Source organism: Gambusia affinis, linkage group LG24 (genome assembly GCF_019740435.1).
Source record: "Gambusia affinis linkage group LG24, SWU_Gaff_1.0, whole genome shotgun sequence".
NCBI lineage: Eukaryota > Metazoa > Chordata > Actinopteri > Cyprinodontiformes > Poeciliidae > Gambusia > Gambusia affinis.
The window spans coordinates 6,893,381-6,910,504 of record NC_057891.1 but is presented as its reverse complement, the minus strand read 5'-3'; the positions used below and the strand labels follow the sequence as shown (position 1 = coordinate 6,910,504).

The 17,124-nt window shown below is 38.0% G+C and overlaps 1 long non-coding RNA gene across 1 annotated transcript; it reads left to right on the top strand.

The window, feature by feature from the left end:
• Positions 1–239: 239 nt before the first annotated feature.
• LOC122827176 lies at positions 240–5,918 on the top strand. The gene is made up of 3 exons (XR_006369982.1): positions 240–456; positions 2,968–3,251; positions 5,841–5,918. It is a non-coding gene; the product is annotated as an uncharacterized LOC122827176 (long non-coding RNA).
• The last annotated feature ends 11,206 nt before the right edge of the window (positions 5,919–17,124 follow it).

Sequence of the window (17,124 nt, the reverse complement as noted above, 5' to 3'; positions counted from 1 at the left end):
TCAAAAACAATACTATATACTGAAACCAGAAACTAACCTAATCAGCAGAAGCAAGAAAACAGTAAAGAGAATGCTACAAATGTGACACCTGTAAATGCTCCTGGCATGTAAACTATGTCCTCAGAGCAAAATCATCTCAAAATTAGCTCAGAATTGTTGTGTGTAATCAGAACTGTCAGGTGTAAAAGTTCTGTTGAAATTACTTGGAGACTTGTAGAGAATTTAGTTAGCATGTGGTTGGATGAAGCTTCTTTTAAACAAAGCATTTTTTAAAGTCAGTGAGTTTACCAGGTGTTACCAGTTTTGACCACTGGTGCACAACACACCTGCCAGTACTCTATGCCAACTGGTACCAATTTCTGTGTATTGGTCCCCAAAGAAAAGCTTGGACGTTGCAATATGGATTTCCCAGTGACACTGATCTTAAAGATTCAACGAATCCTGCTGCTTTGGAAGGTAACCCTGTGCCAGACAGGACACAGGATAATTACTCATTGCTGTTAAGTTTCACCTTTGACTTTTTATACATATTATAATACTTGGCCTCTAAATTCTAACTTTTTCTTCCAGCTCAACATTATTATTTTGCCTGCTGACCTGCCTGTATCCTCATAAAATACCTCTACGTGACATTTTGAAATAATCAATATACTAACATAATACATCTTGGAATTTTGCTGCACAGCTGAATCATCCTGCAGAGGTTGAAGACGTACCGTTTTATTAACCTTTTCTTTATTGGGGAGGATTTGCTGAGCTCGTGTTGTTCCTCTGTGCAACCTTGGCTCGTGTGTGCATCCACATGACAACTAGTGTAAGCGTCCAGCTACTCAAGCAGCCAGGGCTCCCTAAGGGCACTTTCAGTGTGGTTTAACAAGACACAGATAAAGTGACTCAGTTTCTCCTCATGGGAAGTTAAATCGTTGACCGTCCTTCAAAAGAACCGCTTCACCCTCCTTTAGGCAAACACTGTCCCACTTTTGTGCAAAAATTAAACCAGAGCTGGTTTAGTGCGTCGCTGTTTTGTGCTTGTACAAACGCAGCTGTGGCCAAACAGGCAATCTGGAGGTTGTCAAGTCCCTCAAAATGTATTTATATATTTTTTAAATAGAAAGGCCACCACTCTGGAAGCTTCTACACGTTGTCATATGTGTCAATAATTCTAGGTCTGTGCTTTATAACATGTGCTACAAAATAATGTTTACTGTATGAACCATTTTACCTTTATCACAAACAGCAATATACTTTAGTGTGAGTTTATGTGATAGACCAATGCACAGTAACACATAATCATGAAGGGGAACTAAAACGACATGAAAGAGCAGTAAGAAGAAACAGTAAAGGTCTTAGAAGTCCTATTCTGCAAATGTGGAAGAAGGTGCCCCAGTGAGATGGAGGTACAATAAAATAATTCTGGTCTAAATGCAAAAAGCTATGTGTGGGGCAAAAAAAAAAAAAAGGATTGTCCACATCATCCCCATGGTAGCCTGCTAGGAGGAATTATTTTCTTCAGCAAGAAATAAGGACCTGATCAGAGTTAATAGGAAGTCGTGCTAAATACAGGACAATCCTGGAAGAAAATTTATTAAAAGCAGTGGATAAATTAAGACTGGAAGGAAGGTTAGCCCATCAGCTGGAGAAAAACCCTAAATGCTAGCCACACTTTTCAGTCAATTGATAAAACACTGAAAAGCTTACACTACTATTGCCAGTTACTTTTTCCCTATTTTGTGTTCACATAAAATCTCAATAACACATTGAAGTTTTATGGCTTTAATGAAACAGGCTTAAAAGTTAATGGTTCTACTAATGCTTTTTCAAGGTCCTGCAGATTGCATTTCAAGCTAATGAAAATGATTTAAAATAAATGAAAAAATTTTCAGTGTTTGGAAAGAAATTACAAGAAAAATTGCAAAAATTAGCACGCCAACTGTTTATCAAATGTTCTTCCAAAGATCCATCCATGGGGAAACTACAAGATATTAGACTTCTACACAACCTAATTAAGGGATAGTGAAGTATAATTTTTAATTACAAAACAGAGTTATTAAAACTATTAAAACTTCATTCTCATTCTCATTTTCTGCTGGGCAGCTTTTAAGAAAAAAAGAAGTCCTTCCTCTGAGTATCCAGTAGATGTCACTATTAGGATTCAAGAAAATATGGACATGTTGCTGAATAATTCACAATAATTCCCATCAGAATGTTTAGATTATTTTCTCCGTGGCCTGAATATAATAGGAGGCAGTTTTTGGAAATTAATACACACCATTTTAGGTGATGTGTTGGGATATAGATCTATGAATGGGTGTGTTGTAGAAAACTGTAATGTGTCAATTGATATTCCATAAGAACTTTTATTTACATTTAAATATTTCACTAGTAGAGGGATGCCTCCCAGAAATTAAAATAGATCATTTCAATTGATTTGACTTCTATATCTTTTTTTTGATATGCTCTGATTTGGTCTCTATTGTTTGAAAATAAGATAAATCTTTGGATAGATTTCTTCTCCATCTCTCCTTTTAAGTAATTATTTCCCAAATTTCTTACTTTTGATTATCACACAATTCATCATGGCATATCCCAAGACACATGAGCCACACTCAATGTTTCTGACAGGTTTTGAGAATGCAATCTATATGCAATTAGGAATTTGTCCATCAATTTCTTTACTCCTAAAGGGATCCCAGTTGCTTGGTTCAATCGGTTTACATTATCCATTTTAGGTCTTGCTGGATGCTTTGAGCAAAACACACCGAACTTACAGCAGATTCGAGCAGATGAAGTTTTAAGTCCAACTGAGGAATTATTTCCAAGTTTTTGGAAAGTTTCTGACAAGGGGAAAGGATAAAAACAAGTCATATTGAAATAATCCGTTATATTTAAAGATCAAGACAAGTCTTGATCTTATTGGTCAATAACTAGTGCTACTTCTGAACCTTTTTTCTTCTTCTTTGATTTCAGGTACATTTTCCTGCTACCTTCCATTGCCCTGTAGTCCAGTTCTGGTGTTCAAGAGCGCAATGTCGGAGCATTCATCTGTGGACAATAGGTCGGCATGGACACCATGACTGGCCTGCAGCCCCAAATACAACCCACTGTGATCCACTGTGTGTTATGACTCACTTCTCTCAGGACCAGCATCAGTGAACCTTGGTGGCCCGTGACCCTGTTGCAGATTTATCTCTGTTCCTTACTTGAACTACTGTTGATGGATACTGACAACTGCTGACCGGGGACACTCAAAGGTAGCAACAGATCTGGAGATGTTCTGACCCAGAAGTCTAGTCGTCGCTATTTGTCAGAATCTCTTAAATCGATTAGCTAGCCAATTATTCCTGCTTCTTGCACATCAACTTTGGGAACAAAATGTTTAAATGTTACACATCCCACTGACAACAGAGTCTCACAGGGTTATTCACTTCACCCATGGTTAAAATGTAATGTCTGGTCTGTATATTTTACTGCTAGCGCTGCTGTAGCAATCAGGGTTTTATAATCTGATGCCGACTCCTAGACTTCGGACACATTCCAAGCCAAAGATAAAGAATGATTTATGCCTTTTGCCTTTAATGATGCTGCATGGGTTTTGGAGGTTTCAGCCAACACTACTCAGATTTTTTCTATTATGCTGTTCTGTTTTCTTGCTTTTGTCACACCCAAAAAATCCAGCTAATTTAATAACCGACCAGAGTGAAGGAAAACACTGTTTTAAAACAAATATATTCTGTGTAAAATATAATTAACTTCAACATATAAAGTACTACTGGGTCAGTGCTTTGGGTTTTTGTTGAGGATTTCTGTCTTCTCAAAACTGTAGTTGGTGATGGCAGATGACCGCTCACACTTTTCTGCTGAAGGTTTGTTCCTGGTCCACAGGGTGCAACACTTCTATCACTCATTGTTATGGAATATAAATATAAAAAGAATGATGACTTTATTCTGGCAAACATATATTAAAACTCACCTATAAGCTTTGGTCTCATTTAAGAAAATAAATAAATCTCCAACTGAAAGGACAGCAGACAAGAGGGCATTAATGAATATGACGCCCAGCTCAGCAGAGTACACTTGCCAGCTGCTACTTTTCAAATGAAATTCAAATGTTTCTCGCCAAATCTTATGTTGACTCGTGCTTTTTTTTGTGAAATAGTTTCCATCACTTCTGTACTAATGTGTTTCATCAAAAAGCTGCTGTGTGCTTCAATCTTGAACTCTTATCTGTGTCTGCCAAAGTGCCAATTGCCTTAGGGATGCACAAAGTGAATCCATTGACCTGGCAAAGCCAGGGGGCAAAATTCAAGTTAAAATTACCAATTTGCAACATATTAATTATGCAACTTGAAAGTTAATTTTTTGAGTGATAAAAGCCATTCTAACTATTTAAGACTAAAACAAATTTGCATTTGATTTGCTTCTATTGTTATTCGGTTTTCAACCTTTTCCCAGCTATCCTGTGGCCACAAGCAATCTCTCTTCTGAATTTCTCCTTTCTTGATCTTTAATTTTTAAACTTTCTTTCCTCCCAATCACTCACTCCATCCCTCTTCAATAGCCTTGCAGTTTCATCCAGACAGTCAAGAAACCAATTAGTCTGCAGTTCTCAATCATAACATTAGCCAGGATGCAGCAAAGTTGGACAGACAGGCCTTTAGCGCCTTGCTAATTAAGAGACAATAATTCATTGCACTTCAAATGGGGAAAGGCTTTTGTGCTCTCAACTAATTGGAAGAAAATGTAAAAGGGGAGAGAAGAGAGCAAGAGCAACCAAGCAACAAGAAAAGATAAAGGTATAAAATAAAGGTATACTGGCTGGGTGTTAGGGAGGTGTTAGAGCCTTGACTGAGAAAAATTGTCATTTCCTTTTAGAAGTCAATTGTTTCACAAAGTATCAGGCAGTTAGACAGAAAACACTTTGAGGACAAGGATGTGTTTTTTTTTGTCCTTTATGCTGGACAAGATTGGTGACAATTGTCTATGTTTTCATCACATTTTTTCGTCTGATGTTTTGCAATGCAAAATCTGTTTATGTATAAAACTATGTAAAGCAAAAGATGGAAACAAAAACCAAATTGTGGGACAAGCAGATTGTAAAGACATCCAATTACTGGAACACAAACTCCAGTGTATCTGGTGGTGAGTCTCTGAGGTGTTGGCAAGTCAGTTGTAAGAGGCACCCCACCCTAAGCAAGTACAAAGTCTGCCAAGTGGCATGGCTCAGTGATTTATGTCTTACATCTTCCTAAACAGGATACAGAAGTCATTCCTACCCAATGCCAGTACATCCTCAACTGGCTTTTACAATCAGGGGATGTGATGACTCCTCTCCAGGCTTCAAAAAAATATCAAACTTCTTCAAATGGTCCATAAGGGTACACAAGCCACCCTGTAAGCACCCATCAGTGACAGTACGTAGCCAAAGATGGAGACTCGAAAGCAGACTAAATAGTAAATTAAGATTTGCCTTTTGGCTTCAATACAATAGTCTCCCTTCAGGAGTCTTCTGGATGTTGGAACTCTTTCCAGTTGCCCCCCCACACACACACACATATCCATCTTTTGTTTAAATGGAGTGGCAACAGAGGTATTTGTTGCTGTAACACTAGTAGCTCTCTTCCCTCACCATCATTCTCACTGTGTGTTAGCAATACTTTAAGTATACCAGCAGATAAATAAATAACATTTGAGGGCGTTTTACACATCTCTACCAGGGATGCCAATTATTTATCTAAGACACTGTGTGAACTTTTTTTTTTTTAAAGCATGTTTCTTATTTAAATAAACATTCATTCTACAACATTGTTATTCCTCTATTATTGTTGGTTGTTTTTCTAAAGGTGCTGCAAAGACCCCCTTAAGACTGAGAATAATTTCCATGGGAGAGATTCCAAGAAAAAAAGTCGACTGCCAAAATGTAAGAGAGAAAAGGCGAGTGATTTTGTGCGAGCAAGACAAACAGCAAAGAGACAATGTGTGATATTCAATGTGTTTGTTTTTGAAGGAGAGAGTTGGGAAAGGAGAAAAGGTGAGAAAACAGGCCCATTTGTATATGAATGTGGAAATGTTTGCAAGGTTGTAGTTGTGTGGGTGTGTGCATGCTTATACCATTGTTTGTTCTTGCCTGAGTGCGTTCGTGGACAGGGGAGCGGATATGACGGGCCTGTCTGTTGTCTCCACAGAATAATTGCTTATGGATTACCTGAGGCGAGTCCCACTGCAGACACTTAGAAATGACACACCCAGGTGACTCCTTGAATCGTGTTAATATCCGGTCTGAGCGAGAGTTTGATTTTGTTTTTCTTTTTTTCCCCCCATGTGTGTCTGCATCCTCCCGCGCATGCTGGTTATCTTTGTGTGAGGGCGTTTGCAGATCCACGGGGATATGTTGTCTCTCTCATCTTCCTGACTCACACAGAAGTAATTCCACTATGTCAGAGCTGTTTATTATACAAACACGTAGACTGTGTGTATACACATCACCAGCAAACACATATGCCCTTCAGATCCATCATCTGTGCCTCAGTTCAGTTCCATTTGGTAACAGCTGACAAGCTTAAAACAGGAACAATTTGGGGCAAATTCTAGTGCCACTTAAATCCCAGGTACACTGCTCAAGACATTTTTCCTAAACAAATATTTCTCTCCTCTGTTTCTGAAAAAAAGAAAAATCTATGGATTTCAATAAAATATGCACTACCTACAGCATCAGTGGCTACAAATTGTCATCAAAAACTACATTAGAAGCAAAATGGTGACAATTCTGAGCATAACTAGGTAATAAAGTCTACCAAAATAAATCCTTTCAAAGAGCTAAGGGGTCAAACTGAAGATTGTATTTCCAAGATTAAAATTTATGGACATCCAGTGATAAAATCAAGTCAAAAAAGTAAAATTTCTGTTTAAAAATCTATAATAGGAAAGTGATTTTCTGCAACACCCCAAGTCATCCTCTGGACAACAGAAAAATGGATCGAGACAGATACTCAGCCGGACTACGCAAAAATAAAATACATATAATTTGAGTTACTCCTCATCCTCCTAAATTTCCCTGCAGGGAAATCCTGGACTTGAGACTAACATAACCTACCAAAAACATAACTGTGCAACTAAAATTTCAATTGTCACATAAAAGCCAAATCACTTAGGTAGTAATCATTATTCAAGAGAGAAAATTGTTATAAAATTTCTTCCTAAAGCTGACTCAAACAAGTAGAAAAAATGGTAGAAAAAAAACTCATCCTTCATCTGTTTTGTAGTTTAGTGTATATATCTATTTACCACTGCATTTCATTTTCTACCACAGAGAAAGTGAAAGATATAGCTAGAAGTCTTTTATTTGATTGATCTCTTTAGGAGCTTGTTTATGGCTATGGGACTTTATAGAGTCTCAGTCTTCCAAGACACTGTTGGTAATAAAAGGTACAGGTACCATTCAATTACATCCCTCCATAGACTCGGGATGTATTGAACCAGGGCGGTCCTGAAGTAGATGAAAGGTGACGGGGATAAGTGGAAGACACTGTGGTCACTGTATTTTGAGAAGCTTTTTTTGTGGTTGATGGGTCTCTTTTTTTTTTTTTAGCCTTTTCTTGAGATAGCCCAAATCTCTTTTGATAGGAATTTTATAGTAAAGAAGATCAAAAACAATTTGATGTTCACCCCTCGTTGGTTATTCAGTTGAGTAGTGAACATTACCATTTTGATTGTTTTGCACACAGAGACTGAGCCATTGACACATGTCATATGCCAAAGTAAAAATTGAGCAATGCTGTATAGAGATTTACCAGGATAGAGTTACTTTTAATATAAGAACAAATACATAAACATATGTAACTGTACAGTAGAAAAGGTAGAGCAGAAATAGCAATCATGAAAAAGTTCAGCGAGTTAAGAAAAACTTGAATGTTACATATGACCAACATCAAACTAAAGATTGTGGGTCCGTTAAAAAGCATGATCAGATACTGTACAGTATATCTACTCAATAATTAATTATGGCTTCTTCAGCATGAGGTACTGCCTTTAACAGTATGCCGTGCAGTGAATCAGTCTGTAGCTCTGTTGAGGTGTTCAGGAATCCCAGGTTTCTTTAACAACAGTCTGTTCTGGCAGCTCTCATTTTCATTTAATCAATTTCCCGCAGAGATCTAAAACTCCAGCCGGAGTGCAGATGCCCTGCAAATTTAGATGCATTCCTGATCTAACACACCTAAATCAAATGGCTTGATTGTTTCTTCAGCATGCAATTATGTTCCACTACAAGACCCGCTATTGATATATTTGACTAGGGTGTGCTGAATCAGACCCACGTCTAAAAGTTACAGAAATCAAGCCATACTGCAGTGGAGTGTTTGATCTCTGCCATAGATTATTTGCAGGGTTTGGGTCAGGAGGAGGATGACAGTCAAACTTAGCAATATCATGGTCAGAAACCTCGACAGTGAGGCCAGTAGCCAATTCCTGAAGGAAAATTAAATGAATCCCCACAAATCTTGTCAGCATGGAGCACTCTAAATTTTTCTGTTATCTCACTGCATTGACATCTTACTTGACACAAACTGTGGACAAACACCGGATCTTAAAGCTCTGACTGTAGTCCACACCTTTGAAATTCTTCCCACCCCCAAACTCTAGCATGGCCTTTGCTTAATCTTCTCAAGACTACAATTATCCTCAGTTGATTTTGCACTTTTCCCATCAACATTCTACTGAACTTTCGATTAATAAGCATGCATAAATAACTTTGGACACACCCCGTCTTCAGCAATCAACTTTTGTAGCTCACCATGTCCAGTAGACTCTGGTCAATTCAGTAGTTCTGAATTAAAGCTACATTTTTTTTTTTTTTGTTTTATGTAATATTCCAGTTTTCTCATGCTGAATTCAGTTTTTTATTTTTATTTTAGTTTTTAACAGTATTAGTCAAACTAATTCCTAAATTGTAATAACATGATATATAACAATGCATTCTTGCTCAAAGGTATGTATGAATCCCACTGTTATAACCAAATTATGTTTAGTTTTTCTTCAAGTAATTTGTTTTAGATCACAAGTGGCATCGTGAAAAATAGGAGCCTTGAATATTTCAAACAGAATAGCAAAGAAACAAGAATAGTACATAGTATCAGTTATGGAAAAACGTATATTACATGTGCAATCATTATTGTAATACAGTATAATATGTTCTACATCAGGGTAGGCTAATTTCTGACATACCCTTATATGAAGTAATATTAAAATTATTTAATGATTTTTTTTTTTTGTTTGTTTTTTTTTTTTTTCAATAATTCCAGTTTATTTATTTTTTTTTTTTGAAAAGTAGCTACAGCCATTGCATCTGCCATGTGCTTTTTTCTTCTTTTCATTCTTAGCCTGACAGTTCAGCTCTTTTTTTTTTTTTTTTTTTTTTTTTTTTTTTTTTTTTTTATTGATTTTCATAACTTTATGTAAACACCAACAAAATTAAACAAAAACAACCCACCCCAAAACAACAAGGAGCACTGCAAAGTCCACATAAAAACATACATACATACAGCCCACATACACAAAATACAGTAGTCATGATTCAAAATAGTCACAACTGTCAGACAGCCAAATGAGTGATACATTGAATGTAAGAGAGAAAGAAGAGAAAAAAATATATATATATAAAAATAAAAAAATAAAAAAATTACAGCCTCTGTAAAAAGGATTGCAGTGGGGCCCAGATCCTCCAAAATTTGTCCGACTTTTGATGAAGGTCATGAGTGAGTTTTTCAACTGAGACAATGGCAGAAATCTGTGATATCCACATATCAACTGTAGGGGCCTGTGGTGCTGACCATCTCAATAGTATACATTTCTTGGCCAGAAATAAAAGGATTGCAAGCAGATGTTTAGTGTCTGCATTAAGTAGAATGTCTGAAGGATGGTTAAAGAGACAGAAGGAGGGAGTTAGTGAGAACTGTTTACCAATGATCTCTTGTATCATGAGATGAACTCTTTTCCAGAAAGATTGAATACAGTTGCAAGACCAAAATAAGTGAATAAATGTGCCCCTATGTATTTTGCATTTATGACACAAATCTGAAGCATCAGGAAACATCCTCCGAAGGCGAACAGGTGTATAATAAGTTCGGTAGAAGAATTTAAAGTTCTGCTCATGTAAAGAAACTGAGGTGGAGTTGGGGAAGATCCCATCACAAATTTCTTCCCAATCTGCCAGATCAAACGTCAGTCCTAGGTCACGCTCCCACACCAGCTTCATAGCATCATAACCTGAGGAGTCAGAGCCAGACAGTAAATGATATATCTTAGAGATAAGCCCTTTGGGAGATTTGGTCATGATAATCATATTCTCTAACTCTGACAATTTTGTACGTAATTTTCCTGTCCTCCAAAGAGAGCTCACAAAATGACGGATCTGTAGGTATTTATAGAAATCTCTATTAGAAATATTGAAATTGGCTGTAATTTGTTCAAAGGGTTTAACAGAGTCAGAGTCCAGCATGTCCATAATATTTGACAGTCCCTTAGATGACCATTCAAACAAGCCAATGCTTCTAATCTCTGCTGGTAAATCTGGGTTCAAAGTTAACGATGACCAGGAAGAGGGTGGGAGAGATATTTAGATATTTCCTCACATCTCGCCAGGCCAGCAAAGTATTATAAACAATGAAGCTACTTCTTAGATGAGCCATTTGGTCTATGCCACTTATAAAAAAAAGAGAATTAAGTTTGCTGGGGAGACAAGATTGTGACTCCAGATCTAACCATAAAGCGTTCTTTCTATTCATAAACCAATTTGATATGATTTTAAGTTGTGCTGACCAATAATAAAGTTGCAGGGATGGTAACGACAAACCTCCAAGATGTTTTGGCTTAGTTAATATAGAAAACTTGACTCTTGGGTGTTTGTTGTTCCAGACAAAGCGAGATAAATGAGAATTTAGTAATTTGAAGTGTGCAGGGGATAAATAGCAGGGAAGATTTTGATATAAATAGTTCAGTCGCGGAAGAATGTTCATTTTTATAATATTGATTCTCCCTAAGAAGGAGGTTGGCAGGGGGGCCCATTTTATTAAATCATTTTTTATCTGCTGAATTAAAGGTGAGTAATTAGTTTCAAAAGATTATTCAGATCAGGTGTAACAAAAATACCCAGATACTTGAAGCCTCTGATAGACATTTGAAAAGGAGATTGCATAAACCTTTCGGAGGGGATGCTGAAAGGGGTGGCGACAGATTTTCCTAAATTGATTTTATATCCTGATAAAGCACTGAATGTAGCCATAGATTCCAGGACAGCTGGAACTGATTTCTCAGGATCACACATATACAAAAGAACGTCATCTGCGAATAATGAAATTATATGGTTTCTACCGCCTATATTGATTCCAGATACATCCGGATTAGTCCTGATAATCTCAGCCAGGGGTTCAATAAACAAAGTGAACAATAAGGGTGAAAGGGGGCACCCCTGCCTACAACCCCTATGAATCTTGAAGGGCTCAGACATCAAACCATTTGTGTTAACTGAAGCTGTTGGGTCTGAATAAAAGCTTTTAACCAGATTGATAAAATTTGGCCCCAGACCGAATTTATGTAACACCTGAAAAAGAAACTGCCATTCAACTCGGTCAAAAGCCTTCTCGGCATCGAGGGAAACAATTACTGCTGGCTCTTTGTGGACATTAAGGTACTGAACAACATTAAGAACGCGTCGTATATTGTCTGTGCCATATCTCATTTTTATAAACCCTGCCTGATCTGGATTTATAATTTTAGGAAGGATGTTTTCCAATCTCCGGGCCAATACTTTTGCCACAATTTTATAATCAACGTTAAGCAAACTAATAGGCCTAAAGGAGGAACAATCCAGGGGACTTTTACCTTCTTTTAAAAGAAGACTGATGGAGGCATGTCTCCATGAGGGGGGGATGCCATTTCTCAAAATGTCATTAACAGCAGGCATGAACATTGGTTGAATCTCTGGCCAAAATAGCTTAAAAAATTCCAATGGAAATCCATCGGGTCCAGGACATTTTCTGTTTGGCATAGATTTAATTGCAGCCCAAACTTCCTCCGGAGTGATATCAGCATCTAAAAAGGCACGATCTTCTTCCGTGACGGAAGGTAGAGATATGCTGCTCAGATAGGAGGAGATATCTTCCGGGTCAGCCATGTCCGTATTATATAAAGATATATAAAAATCCCGGAAAGTGCTGTTAATAAGTAATGGGTCGTATGTGACGTCTTTGTTCTGCCTTCTGATCATGTTAATTGAGCGACAATTACCTTGATTTTTCAATAAATGGGAAAGCATGCGACTGGACTTATTTCCAAATTCATAGTATTTCTGTTTAGTATAAAGTAATAATTTCTGAACTTGACGGGTGTAGTCTATATTAAGCTCAGATTTAATAGCCGTTAGTGCCTTCAAATTTGACAATGTTGGTGATTGTTTGTGTATTTGCTCCAGTCGGATCACCTCTTTTTCCAGGTTGTTTCTCCTCTCTGCGAGAACTGCTTTTTGGTGAGAGCAATAAGATATAAGATGACCGCGTAAAGTGGCTTTTGCTGCATCCCAGATTATACCTGAAGATACGGGAGAATTTTTGTTTTCGAGCCAGAACTGCAATAGGTTACACCGAACAAAGTTGCAAAAGGAATTATTATTTAACAAGGATGTATTGAATTTCCAAGTGAATGTTCTAGGGATACGAAATAATAGATCAACACCTAAAAATACTGGTGCATGGTCTGACAAAAGTATGGGGTCTATGTTACAGCTTCGAACAGAATGTAAAAATGACTTCGGGATAAAAAAATAATCCAATCTGGAGTAAGTGTTATGGGGATGTGAATAAAATGTATAGTCCCTTGCTTTAGGATTTAAATGTCGCCAAATATCTATCAAACCAGTATCAGTGCATAGGTTTCTTAAGACAGCTGAAGCTTTCGGGTTTGGCAATTTTGCAGCAGAGGATCTATCCAAAGATGCATTCATTGTACAATTAAAGTCACCAGCTAAAAAACCGATTTCCTTACGATGATGGTTAAACAATAAGATCATTTGTGACATAAATTGAGGCGAATCATCATTAGGAGCATATACATTGAGAATAGTTATATGTTGTCCATGGATTGAGCCCTTAATTAAAATAAATCTGCCCTCTGAATCCTTCTCCTCATGCTCCAGAATAAAAGGAAGATTCTTGTGTATAAGAATGGCTGTACCTCTCTTATTTTGTGAATGGGAGGAAAAATGTGCACTACCTACCCAGTCCCTTTTAAGTTTCAAATGTTCTGTAACAGATAACCTAGTTTCCTGTAATAGTGCTATATCAAGTTTTTTTTTTTTTCAAATGAGTCAAAACCTTCTTCCTCTTGATCATATGACCCAGTCCCTGTACATTCCAGGTAATGATCTTAAGAGAACCAGACATACAAACTGTAAGGGCAAAAAAAAGCTCTTAAACACCCAATGACATATTTGAATAGATTAATCTGTACATAGACATTTATGTATGTATAAAAAAGAGAAAAGACATATTTAGGCTCCTGACATTTAACACCGAATAAAATAAAATAAATAAAATACTGAATCTGCAAACAGCAGCATTCACCCTCCCCCATCCTGTCCCCCAATGACAGAAAAAAAGAACCCAAAAAGATGTCACTGTTATTTCCAAACGGCATAGAACTCTCGATTTTTACAGTTCGATCACAGCAACAACCGGACGCTCAAAACACCATCCAGGCAAAAGTAATGAACCACACTGAGAACCGCTCCAACATAGTAAATTTAAAAGGAAGGAAAAAATAATGTTATATGGGTCCCAGCGTGGATATAAAGTCTATCCTCCTCCATCTTTTATAAACAAATCAGGAAAAAAGAAATAATACCTCACTTAAGAGTGTCCAGAAATGCAGCGGCAGCCTCAGGCGTATCGAAAAAACGGATTCGCCTCGTGAAGGCATCGAGGCGAGCCGGGTAGGCAAATCCACGGTACTTATGTCGCAGCTGATCAGAGCCTTCACCACAGCACCAAATTCTCGCCTCCTCCTCAGGACCTCCGCGGACAGATCAGGGTAGAATCTCAGTTGAGAGCCGCCATGGTGGATGTCGCGCTTCTTCTTGGCTGCATTAAGCACAGCCTCTCTGTGCGAATAACGCAGAAAACGAACCAGAATACACCGTGGTGGCTTATCTGGGGCCGGAGCGGGAGCTAAAGCCCTGTGGGCCCGTTCGATCTCCAATGCTGGATGATCAGCGGTAAACCGACCAAGGTCGGTAACATTTTCTGGAGAAAGTCCTGGCCGGGTGTCGCCTCTACTTTCTCTGGTAAGTTGATAATTTTTAAATTTTTACCACGGTTCTCCAAGTCATCTATTTTTAGCTGCAGGTGTTTCACCAACTTCTCCATGGCGGCTATGCTTGTCCCGTGGGCACCGAGGCCGTCCTCGGTCCCGGAGATTCTCCCCGGCCTCCTCCATGCGTTTTCCAAGTCTGCCGCTCTACTAGAGAGCAGCGATAAGGAGCTCTCCACCGAGCCGACAGAGGCTTTTAAATCCAGCGACATCAATAGTATCGAGTCGAGTACCGATTGATGCATCCATATCTTTCATCCGGGAGGCCAACGACTTCACCTCAGATAAGATCAGCTCCATAGTTGTTTCGTTGGTTAGCTCTGAGACGCTAGCGTTAGCTTCAGCTTGACTTGGCTCCTTCTGAACGGATTTCTTCTTGGCGGAAGAGCCCGGCGGGGAAAAAATGGGAAAATCTTTTTCACGATGCGGTCTAGGCATCCCCGAAGTGTTTCACAGTCGACAAGGACGTATTTAACTGAAGGAAGTTAAAGGAATATTTTAAGCCTGGAGCGGAGAAGAGTCTCAAACCTCCATCTTGGACCGGACCACGTGACCAGTTCCCAATTATTTAATGATTAATTGAAATACCATTTGTGAAAAGGCGTCCACTGAATGTAAACATAATGGAGGATTATGCTGTAGGTCAGGATTTTGCATGCAGTTCCCGTATTCAACCAGTAGAGAGGGATGTAGACACTGGAATAGAACTTTGGTAAATCCCCTCCTCTCCTGAAAACTTTAATGGAGCTGAAGCTGCATATGTGTTCACATGTGTGCAGGCACAGCAATGTGTACGAGTATCTGTTGCAGTACCGGGCTGCAGCCCCCTCCAGCATGCTGAGAGCTGGAAAGCCTCTGCCTGACATTCACAAACAATGGTCACATAACATAATACGAACAAGATGCCTGGGATTCATTTTCCCCATGTGCAACAGTTTGTAGAGCTTCTTTTTGTTTCCCCCCTCCGTTCCTCTCCACCCACTTCTTTCCATCTCCAACATAAGACATGGCCCAAGGTGTGGATATATGCAAACGCGCGGATCCTTTTTACCAGCCAGCATTTTAACCAGATCATTCCGCATTTAAAGCACCTTTATATCTCGTTCCCAAATCAGAAGTGTTGACGTAAAAGAGTTTTTTTGGAACGCTCCAGCGATAACCTGGGGTAGATTTGAGGCTCAGTGCATTTTGGGCTGCAGCATAAACATCCTAAGGGTACTGTTTAAGTCAAACATCCATTTGGCTTAGTAATTTTATGGGTCAACTGTGCACCAGGGGCAGGGAATAAATACTGCTCTAACACCCTGAATAGTAATGCACGCAGAAAAAGTAAATCTATGTCCTTGTGTGTTTCTCTGCCTATTAATGACAAGTCCAAAAATTTTCTGAAATTCTGACAAGCAGGATTAGAGGAAGAGCTTCAGCAGGGTGAGTCACAGTGTGTTGTGAGTTAAAAAGAGCATGGTGGATGGTTATTTGTAGTGATGGTATAATTCTGAGGAGGAATTGCAGCTCAAAGAGAGATGGACATGGGTGGACTTGAGGTCTTCCATTTCTCATTTCCTCAAAGCTGTTAGGAAATCAATGCTGACAGCTCAGTAGTTGACTGGTAGGTTTGAATAATTGCCAGAAGCTATGATCAGATTTGCTGGGTCACTGAAACACACACACACTTATTGGGCCTTTTAATAATGTAGAAATATGGTTAATGTGTTTGTAATGTTAAAACCACAAACTTGTAACAGTTTAAAGTCTTTTGCTTCCTTCAACATGCGTCTCTGTCCATGTTGAAAAAAAAAGCAAAACAAAAACACATGATGTTGCCACCACCTTGTTCCACCATGATGAGGATAAGTCTACACATAGAAAATCTGTCTTTCAAAAGGCAAGGAAACTTCTTGCATTATTCATCAATATTATGGAAAAAAGTTATTTTAATAAAAATTTTGATTTATTGTGGGAGTTATAGTATTGGAGAATGTTTTGTTGTGTTCTCACAACTCATCCTACCAGATTGTAAACCAATCATCCAGTTGAGAAAGGGAGTGAAAAATGTTTGCGCAAGAATATATTTGCTAAAATTTCTGTGAAAAAAGTTAGTTTTGCAATTTGCATACACTCTGATTTATGATTTATAACCTCTGCAGGGACTGTAAGGCAGCTAATTTGGGATTGGTAACCTGGCTTTAGATGCAGACGTAATAGGCAATCAGCTTGGGGCCCACAGTATCTGATCTAGGACCAACTTTACTATTTTTAATAGCTCAACAAAAGTAAATTGAGGATTCACTATTCAGATTGTTACAGTTTCTTGGTTGAAAACTACTTTTTGCAATGTTAATTTCATAAGTCTAACATCTATATATTTATAAAGATATGATTTAATGCAGTTACTGTTTCCCATGTAGCAGTTTAATAGTGAGTTTTATTTTAACAGGAGAATAAATTTATTGGGCAATGGTTATTTGCAGTGATATATTGGCAATAATTTGGCAAAAAGGACTATGAATATTTTATTACGCCAATCATTATCACAATAAATGCAAGGCATTTTTGTAATATTGATGTTAACCTTATATTTCCCATCCAGCTTTTAACAGTGACTCATATGTGTTCTGAAGGCAAATGGTTATATAAAATTTTATTTATGGGTTTCAGAGTGAAGGTGATAAAAATAATCACATTCTTTAGATTTTTATATTTGTAAAATATAAAAAAAATATCGTATGCACAAAAGATATTAAAGTAACATGACAAAAATGTGAGAAA